The sequence below is a fragment of the Sceloporus occidentalis genome, unplaced genomic scaffold (assembly GCF_023333645.1).
Source record: "Sceloporus occidentalis isolate IW3139 unplaced genomic scaffold, rSceOcc1.0.p SCAF_10, whole genome shotgun sequence".
In the NCBI taxonomy this organism is placed as follows: Eukaryota; Metazoa; Chordata; class Lepidosauria; order Squamata; family Phrynosomatidae; genus Sceloporus; species Sceloporus occidentalis.
Genome location: NW_028316990.1, coordinates 22161931 through 22173952, shown reverse-complemented (window position 1 = coordinate 22173952; position 12022 = coordinate 22161931).

Sequence of the window (12022 nt, the reverse complement as noted above, 5' to 3'; positions counted from 1 at the left end):
AGCAAGGGGCATGGACGTTGGCACCAACACCTGGAAGCCAAAGCGGGGTAGATTAGTGGACCCTCCCAACTCTAAGACCCTATTATTCTACGGGGAGGGCAAATGGGGCACCTTGGCAGCCACATGCCGGCAGCCCCAGAGGAGACAACACTCACCCAGCCAGCACAGTTTGCCAGAACAGCATGTCCTCCACTGGAGGAAAGCATTTCCCCATGATGATATGCAATGCAAATCCCTCTCAAGCTCAACTTGGAGAAGCACACTTCCTTGGAAAGGTCAGGGAAGGAGCAGGGAAATTGGATCAAGGCAAGCAAGCAGATGCGCCAGCCACATCACCTCTGAGCTCTGGGTCTCTGGTGCAGCCCCATCCCATCCCACCCCCCTCTTCCACCCCCAAAGTGCTGAGCCAGAGAACAAGATCACAGGGACAGTCCTAAATGCTCCATAGAAGGGCAGCCAGATCTTCAATTTTTGCTTTAGTTAGATTTCCTGCTAGTTTTTTATCATTGCCTTCTAACTGCTGGTTCTTGTCAGCTGCTGGGGAGGACAGATCAGCCTATATTACCTACCTGACCATGCAAAAACAGCATTCCTGACTGGTTGGAGGGGCTACATCATGCTCATCTTCATGCCATAACAAGCCCCAGTGGCCTGGGCAAGGTCCATTGCTGTGGCAAGGGGGAAATGCTAGCCCCAGATATGGGTTTCAGCCCAGGCCTCTGCACTCTCCATGCATTAAGAGGGAATAAGAAGGTCCCCAGTTGCACCCCAGGAGAGAACTCAAAGTAATACTGGGTTGTCCTTCCACCAACATCCCTCCCAAAGGCTTCTGAGCAGCCACCATGGGAGAAGAGAAGTCTTCATATGGACCAGAAATCGGTTCCAGAACAGGAAGCAGGGGCCTTCACTTGTGTGAAACTGAGCCCCCGGACACAGGGAAGGAGCCACCTGAAAACCCAATAGACGGGTTTGTCTCCTCGCTCTTGTTTTTCCTAAGTAACTCTTGACACTTAGCTTGCACATCTTAGCCATTTCCCCCTCTTCCTCCTCCTCTTTCAAAAGACTGAGTTGCTGCTGTCTTCCACCATTGAGCAAGGCAACAGAAATGGGAAATTAAACACAAGACAGCAGAAATTAATGATATGTTAAAAGCACCACTAAAAGTGTGAGGCCGCTAAAAGGCATTGTTGCTGCAAGAAGGGAAGGATGCAAGAGCCACTCCTCACATGAAGGTGCTGGTGGGCAAACCCTTACAAGGAAGGCACAAGCCCAACCGGCTCCATCCTTCGTCTTCATCAGTTCTGCACCGCTTCTTTGGCTGCCATGATCCACCAGACATCTATGCCCTCCAGGATCCCCATCCTCTTTCTTTATTCAGGAACAATGTAAGCTTCCAAAATGAGGGTGGAGGATGGGGCTCGGCGCGATTTGTCTTCCTTGAGAAGAGCAGCGAGGCCAACAAGTAGTAGAGGGCACTTTTGCACTGTTTTTTCTGCCTTTTGCCGAACAAACTGTATAAGGTTCTCTCTCTCTGGCTTTGCTTCACGAATGAAGATTCAGGAAGGACTCATCCCGCGCTTTGTACAAGCGCGTTGATGACTAAAAAGGCCAATCCGGGACAAACAGGTCCAGTTGCAGAAAGCACAGCGGAAAGACTCTTTGGGTGATGTTTCCGGGTTGCAGTTCTTTCTGCGTTGTCGTTTCTCTTTGAGACTCGTTCAGTGTGAGCTTTCGAAAAAAGCTGCAGCATCGTGGATAGTGCGTCTCCATGCCTCCCGATGCAAGATGCTAATGGTTTAGCTGTGTTTATCTGATTCTTTCCATGTATCAGTTTGTTCTCTACAGGATTCTTATGCTCTAGCTGGCTCTTGTAACTTTCTGTTTTATGGTTTTAGTGGTTCTTTTATTCCGTTAGATTTGTTTGCTCATTTTTCCTTGGCCTTCTCTGTCACATTCCAGTACCAGGCACCAATTGAGTCTGTTGGTCCCTTGGGTGTCCAGAAGCCTATGTCCAGATGTGATTGGCCATTTTCCTCTGAAGTGCAGCATCAGCCTTCAGTGCAGGCCAGGTAGCTGCTTAGGGGAACCAGGCAAAGCACCTCGTATCTCCTCTCCCACCTCCCCTTTGCCAACAGACACAGCAGTTGCATCCCAAAAAGAGAGAGCCCGCCACCCTCCAAAGATGCCTATTCCCCTCTCAAACAGTTCCTGCAGTAAAGGAGTTCTTCCTAACTTTTAGATGGCATCTCTCCTCTTGTCATTTGAATCCACTGGTTTGTGTCCCACCCTCTGGAGCTGCAGAAAACAAGCTGGTTCCATCTTCTACCTGACATTCCCTCCAGGTATCTCTCCTTCCTTCCTTCCTTCCTTCCTTCCTTCCTTCCTTCCTTCCTTCTTCCTTCCTTCCTTCCATAGATCATGAAAGATGTAACAATATCATGTCACCCCTCAGTCTCCTCTTCTCCAGGCAAAACACACCCAGCTCCGAACATAAGGCTTCGCGGTTTCCAGGCCTTCCAGCATCTTGGTCACCCTCCTCTGGACACACTCCATCTTCTCCACATCCCTCTTGAACTGTGGTGCCCCAAACTGGGCACAGGATAATTCCAGGTGGAGTGTACCCAAAGCATTAGTGAGTGGGTACTGTTACTACAGCCACCTATGCAAATGTTTCCCAGCCACCAGAAAAGCAAGAGGCCTCCTTGCCTGGAAGAGGAGCTGTCTGGCGTAAGAGAAAGGGGCAAAGGACACACCCCACTTTCTGCCTCCCATTTTCAATTTATTCATCATTGCATTTTAGACTACATTTCACGGAAAAGCAATTGCACTCAAGGTGATTGACAGACACCAGTAAGTAAACATGCAAGCCAAGGGTAAAGTGGTGTGAGAGCCATTGCAACTCAGCACAAGTGCGGAGGAGGCTGGTGGGGTTCTCCCTTCTTAGACAGGGGTCCCAGGCAAGTTTATGGGGGGCAGACATGGAGAGAGGGGCGGTCAGGGCTTTTTTTAAGCAAGTGTGTGTGTGTGCGTGCGTGTGTGTGTGTGTGTGTGGCACTATTAAAGATGTAAATCAGAAATTACGGCCCTTTGCCTGGGAAAGAATTGCTTCCCTACCAATTACAGTTAATAGGAGGAAATTAATGTACCAATTAATATGGCTGCTTTTAAAACTCCATCTAATTCGTTAAGCCATGCTCCAGCCTCCTGAGATGTGGCACAGGCAAGTGACGAGCAAAGAGGCACATCATAAAACCTTTTGCCACCCGTTACTTAGAGCGCTTGGCACAAAGAGGCAGCACCTCGAGAAGGCAGTTATTTAACATCTGAAGGTTTGCGGGGACCATAAATCACACGGCACACATGCCAGGGCGGTTGAAAAGGACAGAATACGTTCAATTTTATAGTATATTAAACTTCATCTAATTTGAACATAGGAATGGACCAGCAAAATAAATGACCAATTTCTAAAGCAGAAATTACCATTTGGCTGGTGCCATTATGAAGCTGCTGGCATTTTATCATGTTCTTAACATAATATTGCTTGTCTATTGATGCATAGTTATAATGCCAGCACAAATTAGAAGCCAGGCAAGGAAAGGAAAGCGCGGGGAAGGTGTTTGTAAAAAATGGCCATCATTTGTCAGATCTTCCTTTGGAGCTCTTTTGCTCGGATGATAATATGCAGATTAAAGCAAGGGGTAAATAGGGGGAGTGGGAGAGGGAAATGGGGAAGGGGGCATGGCGCCAAGGCAGTCGGGCCCTGCCCACGTCAGTCACCCCTCCTGGCACCCCACTTGGCAAGGAAACAAGAGAGGGACCAAGCATCCAGGCAGGGCTTCCAGCCCAAAGGCCCCAGGCCCAAGCCTGGCTCTTCCCTTCCCTTTTTCCTTCTCCTGAAAAAAGAAGATCCGCTCCAAGGAAGCAGAGGGGGAAGCACAGCAATGCTGCCAAGGGAGGGCACACAGCACACATTACAACACTAGCTAACACACACACAACTCTCTTGGCCAGTTCATTGCATCTTCTTTTCAGCTCCCACACTGCACCCCAATACTCATTCATATGGTCATGTACTAACTTTGGCTTTAGGTAACATCCATGCCTTGTGTCCCAGTTAACCTTAACCCTAACCCTGAAACTGAACTTGTCATCTCATCTCCACACCAAAGCTCACACATCCTTTGCATCCCTATGGATATTCTCACACACAGACTGCTATATGGGTCTGTCCCTGGGCTTTCTACTCACCAAATGCATCTGATGAAGTAAACTTGAGTCTATGAAAGCTCATGCTACCAACTTCTCTCTTTCAGTTCGTATCAAAGGTGCTGCAAGATCCCTTTGCATACAATTGCAAACTGGGTGTGCATTTACTCAGAATGGGGCTCCAGCGGTCTTTAGAAAGGTGTATGCACCAGGCTGAAGCCCAGAAAAAGCAGCCCAAGATAGGTCTACTTAGAGTTAAGTCCCACAGTGTTCAATAGGATTTGGGACCCTTTCTGAGAGCCAGAGCACTTGCCTTGCAAACATCAGAAGATCTCGCTCTCTCGTTTACACACACACACACACACACACAATTTCCCTTGTCTGAGAACACACAGAGTCTCCAGTTCAAACAGAATCCAATATCGGGGAACGTGGAGGAGCCTTTCTCTGCCACTAGAAACCCTTGAGAGCTGAGAGCACTGCGCAGACAGAGGGAGGGCCCAGGCTGGCCTTTAGCGCTGGCGGTCCTGGCCTTGCAATAATCAGCCCTGCCCCTCGCAGTATCTGGCACAGTTGGCAGAGGGCAAATGTTGTGTAAAATGCAAACAATTTCAGCTGCCCTGAGCTGGAACTCTGCAAATATCCCATTAGTGACATTAAAATCATTGCTTTTCTTCCCTCCTCCAGTCTTGTAAATTGATTGTGCAAGGCAAATGTTTCCAGGTGGGGAACCAGGCTTCTGCTGCTTCTCCGCTGTCTCCGAAAGCAAGCCAAGATTGGCGCTCCTCGGGTGCCTACCTGCTTGGTTGTAGGGCCACTGCATGGAGAAGATGGCAAAATGCTAACAGGGGACAGAGAAAAGGCAGAATTACTCAAAACCTTCTTTGCTTCAGTGTTCTCAAAAAAGGAAAAGGGTGCTCAACCTGAGGATAATGGAGCAGAGGACAGAATAAGGGGATTTCAGCACAGAATAAGTAAAGAGAGAGTAGAAGAATACCTTGTTAATCTAAATGAATTTAAGTCTCCAGGACCAGATAAACTACACCCAAGGGTATTAAAAGAGCTGGCAAATGAAATATCAGAGCCATTGGCAATAATAATCTTTGAGAACTCCTGGAGAACAGGAGAAGTCCCAGCAGACTGGAGGAGGGCAAATGTTGTCCCCAAAAAGGGGAAAAAGAGGGTCCCAACCATTATCGTCCAGTTAGTCTGACATCAATACCAGGAAAGATTGTGGAGCAGATAATTAAACAGAGAGTCTGTGAACATCTAGAAGGCAATGCCATAATCACAAAAAGCCAACACGGGTTTCAGAGAAACAAGTCATGCCAGACAAATCTAATCTCTTTCATAAAATTACCAGCTTGGTAGATGAAGGGAAGCTGTGGATATAGTATATCTGGATTTCAGTAAGGCTTTTGACAAGGTTTCTCATGACATTCTTGCAAACAAGCTTGTAAAATGTAGGTTAGACAAGGCAACTGTTACATGGATTTGGAATTGTTTGACTGGCAGAACCAAAAAGGTGCTCAACAATGGCTCCTTTTCATCCTGGAGAGAAGTGACCAGTGGGGTTCCACAGGGCTCTGTCCTGGGGCCAGTTTACTATTCAACATCTTTATCAATGACTTGAATGACAGAATTGGGAACATACTTATCAAATGTGCAGATGACACCAAATTAGGAGCAGCAGCTAATACTCCAGAGGACAGGATCAAAATTCAAAATGACCTGAATAAACTAGAAAGCCGGGCTTTCCTTCTTCAATGCGGAGAAATGTAAGGGACTGCACTTAGGGAGGAAAAATAAAATGCACAGATATAGGATTATGGGGGACACCTGGCTGAACGAGAGACGTATCCATGTGAAAGGGATCTGGGAGTCCAAGTAGACCACAAGTTGAACATGACTCAACAGTGCGATGCGGCAGATAAAAAGGCCAATGCGATTTTAGGCTGCATCAATAAAAGTAAAGTGTCTAGAACAAGGGAAGTAATGGTACCACTTTATTCTGCTTTGGTCAGGCCCCACCTGGAATATTGTGTCCAGTTCTGGGCACCACAATTCAAAAAGAACATTGAGAAACTGGAGGGTGTCCAAAGGAGGGAGACTAAAATGATGAAGTGTCTGGAAACCATGTGCTATGAGGAACAACTTAAGGAGCTGAGGATGATTAGCCTGGAGAAAAGAAGGTTAAGAGATGATATGATAGCCCTGTTTAAATACTTGAAGGGATGTCATATTGCAGAGTGAGCAAGCTTGTTTTCTGCTGCTCCAGAGAACAGGAGACAATGGAGCAATGGATGCAAGCTCCAAGAAAAGAGATTCCAGCTCAACATTAGGAAGGACTTCCTGACAGTAAGGGCTGTTTGACAGTGGAATGCACTCGTTCCTTGGAGTGTAGTAGAGTCTCCTTCCTTAGAGGTCTTTAAGCAGAGGCTGGATGGCCATCTGTCAATGGCGATGCTTTGATTGAGAGTTCCTGCATGGCAGAAGGGGGGTAGGACTGGATGGCCCTTGCGGTCTCTTCCAACTCTATGATTCTATGATTCCACAAAATGTTGTGCTGCAGGAAGGATGAAGCCACCTCGAGCCACAGTTTGCGGGGAAAGGGGCAATATAGGTGGTGGTGGTAGTGGTGGCACCAATAATAATTCCACGTTCCCTCCCCCCCAAAACCCCATGCAATTGCATGACCCATAGAGTTACACATAGATAGAAGTACATGCATGTGTGGGCACAGACACACGCAAACCATTCCTGGCTGCCCATTTTGTTCTCATATTCTCTGTCTCTCTCCCTCTCTGCTGCCGCCATCACTCACCAGCTGTAGCAGCCACAAATCTGATTGCAAATACAAATTATGTTTAGTTTGCAAAACAGGAGGCTGGTATTTCCACCCTGTAAAGTTCATTGTTCTGGGAGGCTCGGCATTATAGCAGCAATATATTATGGGAAGCAAAAGCAGCTGGCTGGATCCCATTCAAAGCGAGATGGAGGAAACAACGGTGTGCGTGTGTGAGAGGTGTGTATGTGTGTGTGTGAGGCTATCAGGGGTGCAATCGCTCCCAAGGGTGGGGAGGAAAGGGAGCTGAGAGAGAACAAGGGGGATGCATCATGCCATGGGTGAAGGCCCCACTGTGCTGTCGGGAAGGAAGGAAGGAAGGAAGGAAGGAAGGAAGGAAGGAAGGAAGGTGGGAAATGGAATTAGTCCGCTACCCCGGTGGGTGTGCTTCCAGATCTCTGGTTCCAGCAAAGGAGACTCCTTGCTCCAGGGAGAAGAAGAAGGATGACGATGTGTGTCTATGGCACCCCTTGGACACAGCTGAAGTGTGGCTTGACTACAGCCACTTCCAGGTTAGACTTTTCAAAGCCAGGCAACCATTGTGCTATAGACAGGATCTGACAAGGGATTTGCCCAGAAGCAATGGCTGGTGCCACTCCTCTGCTAGGGCTAGCAGGGTGCAGGCAAGGGCTGAGCAGAGGCTGCCATGTTTGGGGTCCTCCGCAGCCCCATTCTCAGATGGGGAAGAGGCAGACAGCAATGGAGCCCATCTTCTCTTTTCCAGCCACATGCTCTCCTGACCCAGGCAGATTAATTTATCCAGTCCAAAGGAGGGAAATGGCCAGGGAAACTACCGCTTTGGCTACCCCTTGTACTGGGCTGGATTGTGTAGTCAAGGACCTGAGATTTCAGTTACTTCCTAACCTTCAGCCTGGCGGCAGTGGCAACACCACGCTCAGCTGCCTTGTCAGAGTTTGTTTGGCACCTTCGTACTTTCATTCCTCCCTGTTAAATATGGTCTTTGTTGTGCTTCGTTGATCTCGGAGCATATTCGGCTGTTTACAACTTTGATAATCTTTGTGTAATCTTCAGGGATAATTGAATTCCTACTAACGGAGTGGAATATTAAACTCCAACAGATTTAAGCACTTGCTTTGGGGAGGAGGGAAGAGACCCAGACACTTTAGAGTCTGAAAGTCAGAACTTGAGGAAGGAGAAGATCCTGCACTTTAATCCCTGCTTCAAAATCAGGTTTCAGAGGAAGAGGAAAGCGGGAGCAGAAAGGAGGAGGCCGGACAACTGCAGCAAACTCTTCTTTCTAACTTGTGTTTTGTGCTGTGTCACTTTGGTGTCTCATTTTATGCTGTTTCTGGGCTATTTTATTTTGGCCTATAGCCTGGACAAATAAATTCTCTCTCATCTGGAAACAAGGTTTACCATACTTGGAAGTCTGCCTGCCAAAGCGCATGACCTTCCTGCTAAAAAGGGCTGGCATTTCCATCGCTCTTCCAGGAGCCATCCTCCATGGAGCCTGATGGGAAGCCTCAATATTCCAAGCCCAGGGATCTGCAGAACCTGGCGCCTGGTTCTTTGGGGGCCATTTGTGTCAGTGCGTATGTGGCAAGGCATTGTGGGTCTTTGTTCCTTGCAGGTGCCACCTCACCCTCTCAGGCAGAGGATTCCTGGTTGCACTGCCAAAAGAAAAAGGCCAGATCATCTTTGTCTTCTCCTGATTCTTCAAGGTGCCTCTAGTGCCTCCTTCTTTCCTTCCTTGAGATTTTTGTATCTTGGCTTCTCTTCGGTTGCAGGTGCGCATGTATTTGTATAGAGAGAGATCTTGTAGCACCTTTGAGACCATCTGAAAGAAAGAAGTTGGCAGCATGAGCTTTCGTAGACTTCAGCCTACTTCCTCAAATGTGTTTGTATAGAGACCCAGCATGGCGTAGTGGTTTGAGAGTTGGGATTACAATTCTGGAGACTAGGGTTTGAATCCCTGCTTGGCCATGGAAACCCACTGAGTGACCTGAGACAAGTCACACTCTCTTGGCCTCAGAGGAAGGCAATTGTGGCAAACCCCTTCTGAACAAATCTTGCCAATAAAGTGAAATGATATGTTCACTTTAAGGTTGCCATAAGTTGGAATTGACTTAAAGGCACACAACAACAACAACAACAACAACAAACGTGTTTGTATCAGGGAGGGGCTAATACAGGCTTCCAGATACTGTTGGATTGCATCTCCCAGCAGCCTGCCAGCTGCCATAGCTTGTGGTAAAGGTTGCTGGGCTTGTTGCACACACACCCATCATCTCTGGCCTTTGGCACAAGCAGAGCAGTTGCACCGTCAAGGCCTCATCTCCCAGTGTGCCTGTTGGGAGCCCCTGGTGTGTGATTCTGCCTGCTGTGTGCATGCGTTGTGGGGGAGAGAGTGTGTGTATGTGTGCATGTGCCACAGCAGCCGAGGGGTTCCTGCTAAGGAGGCGGCTTAGAAGAGAATCCCACCAGGAATCCCAGCCACTAATCGGGTGCCGAACCGGCAAGAGGCTCTTTCATGCGCTCTGCATTGGAGGCCACCCTCTCAAGCAAGGAGGGCTCGCTGTTTGCAGGCGCTTCACTTACTGGGAATTAAGTGGCGCAAATCCATTTCTGAGCGCAGAGAGCAGAAGTGGATCCTCTGCTGCCAATCAGGAGCAAAACCAATAAAAGGACGGTGGCACCATTGATCCTGCTGACTCTGTAATAGGCCTGTTGCACCTGCTGTGCAGCAGCCCATCCTTCAGTGCCTCCATTCCTGGGAAAAGCCTGTGGGGAGATGGAGGGGGCCACGGGCTCAATGCCATGCAACAGGGGCAGGTAGCTCCAGGGTGCCACCCAGGCAGGAATGAAATCTGCCCTGTCCTCCTCTGTGGGGAAAGTCTTTGTGGCCAGAAAAGCAGCCTCCCTCCCTCTCTGTGTCTGTCTCTCTGCCTGTAGATGTGTACAATGACTGCCATCCTACAGGGCAGGAGCTGCACAACGTACCCCCCCCCCAATGTGGAGTCACACACTGATTGCACTGTGTTGAATGGCAGTGTTGTGCAATGGAATTCATGGCTGAATGCGCAACCAAATGCTCACGTCTCAGTGTGTGCACTTCTCCATTCACATGAGCACCATCTTCCCAACTCTGCTTCTGCAACCTGGAACTGACTGCAGATGAGCCACAGGAGACAAAAATGTGTTTAAAAACCAACCGAAGAGGAGTTTGCTGGGAGACTGCCAGCTGAGAGAGAAAGGGCCAAATGATCTGGCAGCACTCAAGGGCCTGAGCCCCTCCAGGTGGAGAGCCCTCCCTTCCTTCCTTCCTTCCTTCCTTCCTTCCTTCCTTCCTTCTCCCCAACACTGTGTCCCATAAAAGCCTTTCTGGACTCTGGGGAGGGCCATCCCCACAGGGGCAAAACTCCTAATGGTCCCCCCTGGGGTCTGCCTTGTGCCAGGGACAGAAGCTGGCCCTGAGGAGGCTGGGGGTCCTTTGCCAGTGGATGGCACACTCCCTCCTTGGTCCCTGCCTGTATAATACCCCCCCTCCATGACCTCTGTGGGCCACTTGCCTCCACTGATCCTCCTTCCCCCCCAATTCCCCCATCATCCCAGAGGAGGAGGCGGAGGCGTGGGCCAGGACTGGGGGTCCGCCATTGTCCCTGGGTCCCAGCTGGGCTCCAAAGCTCTCTGATGGCATTTCCCCTCCGGTGCAGAACACCTTATCAGCCAGTTCTCTGCAAAGGCCCAGTGTCTTCAACCATGAAATTATATGACACTACCTTGACCTCAGATTTTCTATAGTTAATATCTCTTGCAGAATACAAACAGCAGCTCAGGGCTGTGGGGCTTAGCTTTGTGCATTTATTTACTTGGTGTGGAGTTTTCTCCCTCCTCGGCCCCCTCTCATCGTGGCATGCTGGTGCTCTCCTGCAAAATGCCCCAGATGCCCGCTGGCCCTCCCTCCCCACCCAGACCTTCAGTAGCCCCCAGTCACCTGAGAGGGGCCCTCGGCCAGTCTGTGCTCAGCCACAGAAGCACCTTGGCTTCCAGCATCCTCACTCTATCTTGCAGGATCTCCCTCTGCCCCTGAAAACAAGGGCTCTTGCCACGTGGGCCCTGAAAACGTGGAGCCATGTTGGGGTTGGATGGAGGAACAGGAGGAGGGAGGGCAGATCCTGTGGGTATCCTACATGCTGATAAGTTCCCTTACACTTGCAGGACCTTTTTGGTCCTTGTACAACAGATGTATTCACTGGACCACAAGCACAACCATTTCACATGTAGGGACCTTATCACACATGGGGGTGGGGGTTGCAGCTCATATCCGCAGTCACTCCTGTTCTAGCAATGCAAAGCGTGATGTTTTTCCACACCAGATCCAGAGTCACTCCTCTCTAGCAATGTGGATTGAGGTAAAAACGTGATGTTTTTCCACACCTGGTTGCCTTTCTGTTGTCCTTCCGAAGTGAGGGGCAAGCGAAGTCAGTTCGATTCCAAGCAAGTCACGTGATGCGGACTCAAGCAAAGGTAGGGTTGCCATATCCCGCCGGGGGGCGGGACAATCCTGGTTTGGGCGGTGCCAACCCGGTCCGGGTCCGGTTTGGCGCCCAAACTGGGACGGCCCCGCCCACCGCGGCCACCTCAGGCCCTGCGGCGGCTCCAAGGCCTTGCTGAGGCCTGGGAAGGCTCTCCGCGGTTGGAGCCAGCCACGGAGACGCTCCCTCCCGCGAGGCCAGGGAGGAGGAGGAGGCCGCTTCCCACCGCGGCGATCGCCGCGATGAGGAGCGGCCCCTGCCTCTTTCCTGGCCTGGGAGCCAGCCGAGGCTTCCTCCCAGACCGGGAGGAGGAGGAGGACGCTTCCTCTCGCGGCGATTGCCGCGACGAGGGGCGGCCCCCGCCTCCTTCCTGGCCTGGGAGCCGGCCTAGGCTTCCTCCCAAGCCGGGAGGAGGACGAGGCTGCTTGGCACCGCGGCAATCGCCGCGATGCCAAGCTTCCCCGCGCCCTTCCTG